Source organism: Manihot esculenta, chromosome 8 (genome assembly GCF_001659605.2).
Source record: "Manihot esculenta cultivar AM560-2 chromosome 8, M.esculenta_v8, whole genome shotgun sequence".
In the NCBI taxonomy this organism is placed as follows: domain Eukaryota; kingdom Viridiplantae; phylum Streptophyta; class Magnoliopsida; order Malpighiales; family Euphorbiaceae; genus Manihot; species Manihot esculenta.
This window is the reverse complement of record NC_035168.2, coordinates 36,497,616-36,505,354: the sequence shown is the minus strand read 5'-3', so window position 1 is coordinate 36,505,354 and position 7,739 is coordinate 36,497,616.

Below are 7,739 nucleotides of genomic sequence, written 5' to 3'. Positions count from 1 at the left end.
AAGCTTGCCTTCGAAAGTTTGGACTTTCGGCTCTGGAGGGGGATTTCGGCCATCGAAAGTGCCGCCGAACATGCATGAGTTTCGTCTCTGGAGAGGACTTTCGGCAGCCGAAGGTGCCGCCGAAAGTGCTTAAGTTTCGGCTTTGGAAGGGACTTTCGGCCGCCGAACCTGCCGCCGAAGGTGTCCTGTCCAGCCTTCTTTTGCATGTTTTACTTGGTTGTTTTAGGATGTCTAAGGGGGTTTTTGGGGAATATTATAGAGTTGTTTATGCGTTGTTTAGAGTGTGTTTGGCACCTCATTCGAGTCCACCTGTGTAGGATCGGACCTGAGGGACCGAGGAGGCCATCAGTGTTAGCTGTTGCAGAGTCAGTCCAGCGTCTGCCAGAGGTGAGTGGAACTAAACTTAATGTTTTAAATTAATAAATTAAATTGCTTTTAGCATGTTTCATGCACCATGAGTATGCAATAGGTTGATTGCATTAATAGTCACGAATATGCTGTATTGCATTATTTATTATTGATGGGGATGGACCAAGGCGACCTCAATAGCCCACGATCTGTTAAGTAAGGAAAGTCCTGTGTGAGCTCCCTGGGGGGACCGGGCGCTGACAGAGGGAGTTTTGAGGTCATGTCCAATCCGAGATGTGAAATATTTGTGTTGTGACAGATTTCATGAAAGCATGTTATTAATGAACTGTTTTCATTATTTCTGCTCACTGGACTGTTTAGCTCATCCCTCTCCCTTAACCCCAGTTTTGCAGGTCAGAGGGAGTCTAGGAAGACGTCAAGGGTAAAGGTTTTGGCTATGTAATAGAGTAGTGGACATGATGTAAAGTAAAAGACTAGTATGTAAAGTAATGTATAGATACGTAATGTCATATAATGGATAGAGTTGTGCTTGGCCCTAGTGTATGGTTAATCCCTTGTTATGCATGATCCTTGTTTTGTGTTTCTTAATGAGAAATGTATTGAGCCAAGGTTGACTTGTGCTATGCTGACCCTATGAGAGTGGGTTCTATGTTTACAAACATAGTGCATGCAGGTCAAGCTTGGTAAGAGGTGTGAAAGTTGTTTTCAGTTTTTATGTTTATGTTTAATCATGTATGGGATTTATCAGGTACACAGAGTTCATATTTGGCTTGCTACGGGTTCCGGCGGCCTTAAGCCGACCTAGATCCTAGCGCCGGTGGCGGTCCGGTTTTCGGGTCGTTACAACATGGTATTCTTCACCAATCATCATGTGTTGATACACTTGCTCAAAATGGGGTAGCTGAAAGGAAGAATCGACATCTTCTTGAGACTGCTAGAACTCTATTGTTTCAAATGCAAGTTCCTAAAGAATTTTGGGCTGATGCTGTCTCTACTGCATGCTTTCTCATTAATCACATGCCCTCCACAGTACTAAACGATAATACTCCTTATAATGTCCTCTTTCCTAAGAAGTTATTATTTCCTCTCGAACCACGATTGTTTGGCAGTACTTGCTATGTTCGGGATGTCAGACCTCATGTGACTAAACTTGATCCTAAAGCTTTGAAGTGTGTTTTCTTGAGATATTCTCGCCTTCAGAAGGGGTATCGGTGTTACTCTCCAGACCTCAACAAGTATCTGGTCTCAACAGATGTAGTATTTTTCGAGAAAGTTCCTTTTTATCTTGTTGCACAAATCTTTCCTGATCAAGAGGATGATGATGAGTGGCTCATCTATAGAATCATATCTGATGGTGGAACCTCTTCGAGTATGCCTTCTACTGCACAATCTGATGGTAACATTCCTCCTAATACTCAGCCTCCTGTTAACCCGTCAGTTGTTCAAGTTTACTCTCGGAAACCAGCACCTGATAATACATGTCTTGCACCAGAATCTTCTTCGCCATTAGATCCACCACCGACTGACCTTGACCTCCCCATTAGTCTTTGTAAAAGTAAACGACAGTGTAAATCTATCTATTCTATTGCTAATTTTCAGTCTTATGATCACTTGTCTCCTTCTTCTACTTCCTTAATTGTCTCTCTAAATTCCATTTCTTTGCCTAAGACAGTTAAAGAGGTCCTAGCTCATTCTGGATGGCGTGATGCAATGTTTGAGGAGATCAAGACTCTAGATAAAAATCATACTTGGAAACTAGTTGATTTACCCTCTGGCAAGAAGGCTATGGGCTGTAAATGGGTTTTTGCCGTCAAAGTCAATCCATATGGCTCCATAGCGAGGCTTAAGGCCCGTCTTGTCCCCAAAGGTTATGCTCAAACCCATGGCGTTGACTATTCTGACACTTTTTCTCCTATGGCAAAAATGACTTCAGTTCGCTTGTTTATCTCCCTAGCTGCTTCTCAGCATTGGCCTTTACACCAATTAGATATCAAGAATACATTTTTACATGGTGACCTCCAAGAGGAGGTGTATATGGAGCAACCACCAGGGTTTGTTGCTTAAGAGGAGTATGGGAAAGTCTGCTATTTGAAGAAATCTTTGTATGGTTTGAAGCAGAGTCCCCGTGCATGGTTTGGAAAGTTCAGTGAAGTTGTTCAAAAATTTGGGTTGTTCAAAAATTTGGGTTGAAAAAAGCAAATGTGACCATTCAGTCTTCTATAGAAATTCAGATATTGATATTATTCTCCTTGTTGTATATGTTGATGATATTGTCATTACAGGGAATGATAGTACAGGGATCTATTCTCTCAAAAACTACTTGCATGTGAGTTTTCATACTAAAAACTTGGGTCAGCTTAAGTATTTCTTAGGAGTCGAAGTCTTGAGGAGTAAAAAGAGAATTTTCCTGTCTCAAAGGAAGTATGTCCTTGACTTACTTGCAGAAACTGGGAAGATGGGAGTTAAACCATATAGCACACCAATGATTCCTAATATATGTCTAACAAAAGATGACAGAGACTCTTATGATGATCCAGAGAGGTACAGGAGGTTGGTTGGAAAGCTGAACTACCTTATGGTGATGACTCGGCCAGATATTGCTTTTGCAGTAAGTGTTGTAAGGCAGTTCATGTCTGCACCTACGGTGAAACATTGGGCTGCTCTAGAACAAATTCTATGTTATCTAAAAGGGACTCCTGGACTCAGTATACTCTACAGAGATCATGGGCATACTGTACTTGAGTGTTTTTCTGATGCTGACTGGACAAGATCCAAAAGTGATAGAAAGTCGACTACAGACTACTGTGTATTTGTTGGAGAAAACCCTAGTGTCTTGGAAAAGTAAGAAGCAAAATGTGGTATCCAAATCCAGTGCCGAGTCAGAATATAGGGACATGACTCAATCGACTTGTGAGATTTTATGGATAAATCATCTACCGAAGGAAGTTGGTATGGATGTTGTATCACCCGTGAAATTTTGGTGTGGTAATCAGGCTGCTCTTCACATTGCTTCCAATCCAGTATACCATGAACGGACTAAGAATATTGAAGTTTACTGGCATTTTATCCGTGAGAAGATTCAAGAAAATTTAATCTCCACCAATTATGTGAAGACATGAGAGCAATTGGGTGATCTATTTACCAAAATTTTAAATGGGTCTCGAATAGAATATTTTTCTAACAAGTTGGACATAATAAATATCTATAATCCAACTTGAGGGGGAGTGTTACAGTTTATATAGAAAGTAAATAGGTTAATATAGGAAATAAATATTGATAGATGGATTAGTTTCTTAATCTCAGGAATTGTATATTCATAGGTTTGATTTTTCTTCCTCTTTAGATACCGCCTCTCATGTATAAATAGATTGTAATCTCTATTGTGAAATATAATAAAATATTATTTTTCTACATGAACCAATTAGTGATTATACTATTTTTAATAATATAGAAAAATTAAATTATATTAAAATTAAAATATTTTAATTAAATTTTAAAATATTAAAATAAAGTATAAAAAATAAAAAATATTAAAAATTTAAATCAATCAAATCGAATTGAATTAAACCGATTCAATTTGATTCAATTTTTATAAATACTAAAATTTTAATTTTTAATTTATTTTATTTTATTTAATTTTAGATTGAATCGATTAGATACCCACCCTAATTATATGTATGATCTTAAGTGCGGGGCTCGTCCTCTTGTTCCACGGTAGCGGATACATTTTGCGATATTTATTTGTTACATTTAAAAAGTATTTTTTTTAAAAATATTTTTTAGAAAATCTTTTTATAAAGTATTTTTTTAATAAAATAATTTATTTTTTATTATTTAATTTTAATTAAAAAATATATTAAAAAATTTATATATAAAAATTTTAAAAAGTAAAAAATAATTTTATTTTCTAAAATATAAATATTTTTTTAATTAATAAAATATTTTTGATTAACTAAATTTTTTGAGTAATTCAAATATTAAAAACATTTTTTATAAAATAAATAGAATTTTAATAATTATTTATTATACTCGTAAACTAGTTGAGGAATGAAGAGTATTTCATTATCACCTGAGAAAATGACTAGATCTGACATTTCTCAGTATCAGAATGGGAATTGCTTAAGTCTCCCTTTCATTTTTCTCTTTCCTGAGCTCTTGATTAGCTTCTTCAATCTTCTACTAGACGAAGATGACTATAGAATCCAAACCTTGATTATCATTAGCTTCTTTCTTTATTTCTTTGATCTTGATATCTGATTCCTTGAATCTGTCAAAGCAATGAAAACAATCAAATTCAAAAGCCAACATCTTTTTGAAGAAGAAAACAGGAGGATAACTCGATTTCTCTTGAAACGGTTAGTTTCAAACCTGCCTAATTTCTTTTCTTTTCTTTTCTTTTCTTTTCTTTCCTTTTCTTTTCTTTTCTTGTTTTAAATTATAAATCCATGCCTAATTTCTAAAACATATTCTTCATGCTATTCTAATTTTCTGTTGCTTTTGTATTTTTCTGGTCTTGACTTAATCCATACGTCAATTTATGTTTTTAAATTTTATTATCAAATTTTTATATATGATAAAATAATTAATTAGTTATCATTTATTTAAAGTATAAAAATAAAATTTTTAATAATTCATATAATTTTATATTTTATAAGGATCAATCTTAAAAAGATATATATAATTTAAGTTTAAATTTTTGAAGCTCACTCTTTTTTTAAAAAAAAAGAAAAGATTTTAAATGAATGGCTAAATCTTTTGATAATTTATATTTATATATTAATAAATATTATTTTTATTTATTATTTTCTTTTTTTTATTATTTAACTAGAAATTCATGTAAATAAGATGATTTTAACACAAACACATATGTGCGCTTATTAAGGAAAGAATGTGGGTAGACGGCGGAGAGAGCTGAGCTACCGGCGGCGGCGGCAGGAGAAGAAAGAGAGGTGGTTGCAGCTAAGGGATCATAGATATCACAAACACATTTCAAGAAAAATTAACAAAGAGAGGGGAGATTTTATTTTTAATATAATAATTAAAATAAATATTAATTTTATCATATTAACTAATAAAATATTATTTTTGAGTAATTTATGTTAACATTTAGTTAATCGGCTGTAGTTAAAATAAATCTATATAGGTGGGTTGTAATTAAAAAAATAAAGTAGGCTTCTCTTGCAATTACAAGTAAAATAATAATATTGACGCCATTTCAGTCGCTAATTTTTAAATTTAATATTGCATTAAAATAAATGTGAACCATTTAAAATTAGGATAAAATTCATATAAACCATTTATTTAAATTGTTATGTTTAATATTTAATTTTCAAGAAATTGATCATTTTTTTTCATAATATGACAAAGTTAATTTATGATAAAAATAGCTCTATGATTCCACTAACGCCTGAGATTTTTTTTTTCTCTAATATTATTAATACATATTGACGTTGATATTTATAAATTAATTAATTTTTAAAGTTTTATAAAACATATAATTTAGTTCATGTGTTTACAAATTTAGTTATAAAGTTTTATTTTATAATAAAATTTTAATTTATTCTTATATTTTTGTAAATTATTTTCTAAATTTTATAATTATTTATAAATAATACTTATATTTTTTTACAAATTAATCTCACATATTTATTAAATTTAATATTATATATTTATAAATAAATTAATAAAATAAAGATTAAATCAGAATCTTGGTTCAATGTGTTTCTAAATTTAAGTCAAATGAGTTATTTTTCATCTAACTCTTCCCCTTTTAATGAATTTATTTATTTAATTAGAAAAAAAAAAGATTTCAGATTTTTTATTTAATTTTATTTTATTATTTTTTATATATAAAATAATAAAATTTAATAAACAAAAGAAAATAAATTATAAATATAATAACTTATTAATAATTATAATATTTAGAGATCAATATATAAAAATAAAGATATTAGTTTTAATTAAAAATATACTATTTAAATTAAGATATTATTTTATTAATCAAATAAGATTTGATGATCAAAATTTAAGAATACAGAAATTAATTAAATAGTAGATTTCACTAAATATCAGACAATAAATTATAATTTATCAATAATATTTAATGGTTTTAGAAATAAAGACTCACTTTGCTATTGGTGTGAAAGTGCATAATATTATTTATTACAAATTAAACTATATGATCCTATTTTTTATAATTACCCCTTGAAATAATACTGTTTCACCACTTAAATATTTCATTAAAGTATTGCCCGTTAAAAGAGAAAACCAGTAAAATATAAATAAATCGAAGAAGAAATTGCAATTGCAGGGTCTATTCATAATAAACCAGTAAAATATAAATAAATCGAAGAAGAAATCGCAATTGCAGGGTCTATTCATAATCTTCATCATTGCAGGGTCTATTCATGAAATCTCCTCTGCATTCTGCAATATCCAAAATCCCTTTCTGCTTGCTATTCTCTGGTTCTAATCACTTAGCAAGCTAAAATCATACAAGTAGATTTCACTTCAGTTTTCTGTGAAAAAATTTAAGTTTTCAAGGAGCATCATTTTTTTTTTTTTTTTCCCGTTTTTCTTTGAATTTACCTTCAACAGAGTTTGAAGCTTCGTTTTCACTAGGGAGCACTCACGTTTCACTTGTTGCAGGCATTTTAGGCAACTTTAGCAAGCCAATTTTGCATCAAAACATGAAACTATGCACAAATACATTTTTATGACCGTCAAGTCAGACCCTAAAGAAGAGTGTTGTCCCAAGACCCATCAAGTCTTACACAAGCAAACCATTTCCAGGCTGCATATCTCTGAATTATATATCATACTCAATTAATGAAAAAAATTAAAAATTTTAATATTAATTATTATGTATTATTAATATCCAATAATTATTAAAGAAGTATATTTTTAAGAAAATAAAATTTATTAAATTCCAAAAACCGCAAATGACAATATATTAGATTCGGATGATAATGGTGGTAATAAAAAAAAATCATTTATTTATTATAATAATATACTATAATTTCTTAAGCAGTAACATTTAAAATATCAATCATACCACATTAATATTATAAATTAATTTATAATAATACGAATGATTTTACAATAATTATAATATAAAAATATTATACTAGAATGATTTTATATAATTAATTATATTAATTCTTTAATTATTTTATATTTTCATCACAATTAATATTTTTTAATAATTTTAATTAATTGTATATATTTATTCTATATAATTATTCGCTTCATATAATATTTATAATTAAATTATATTAGTTACAATTTTATAAAATTGTCAAATAAATAAATAATAATACTATGAGATTGTAAAAAAATTTATATAGTACTTTATTATACAATTATTGCTA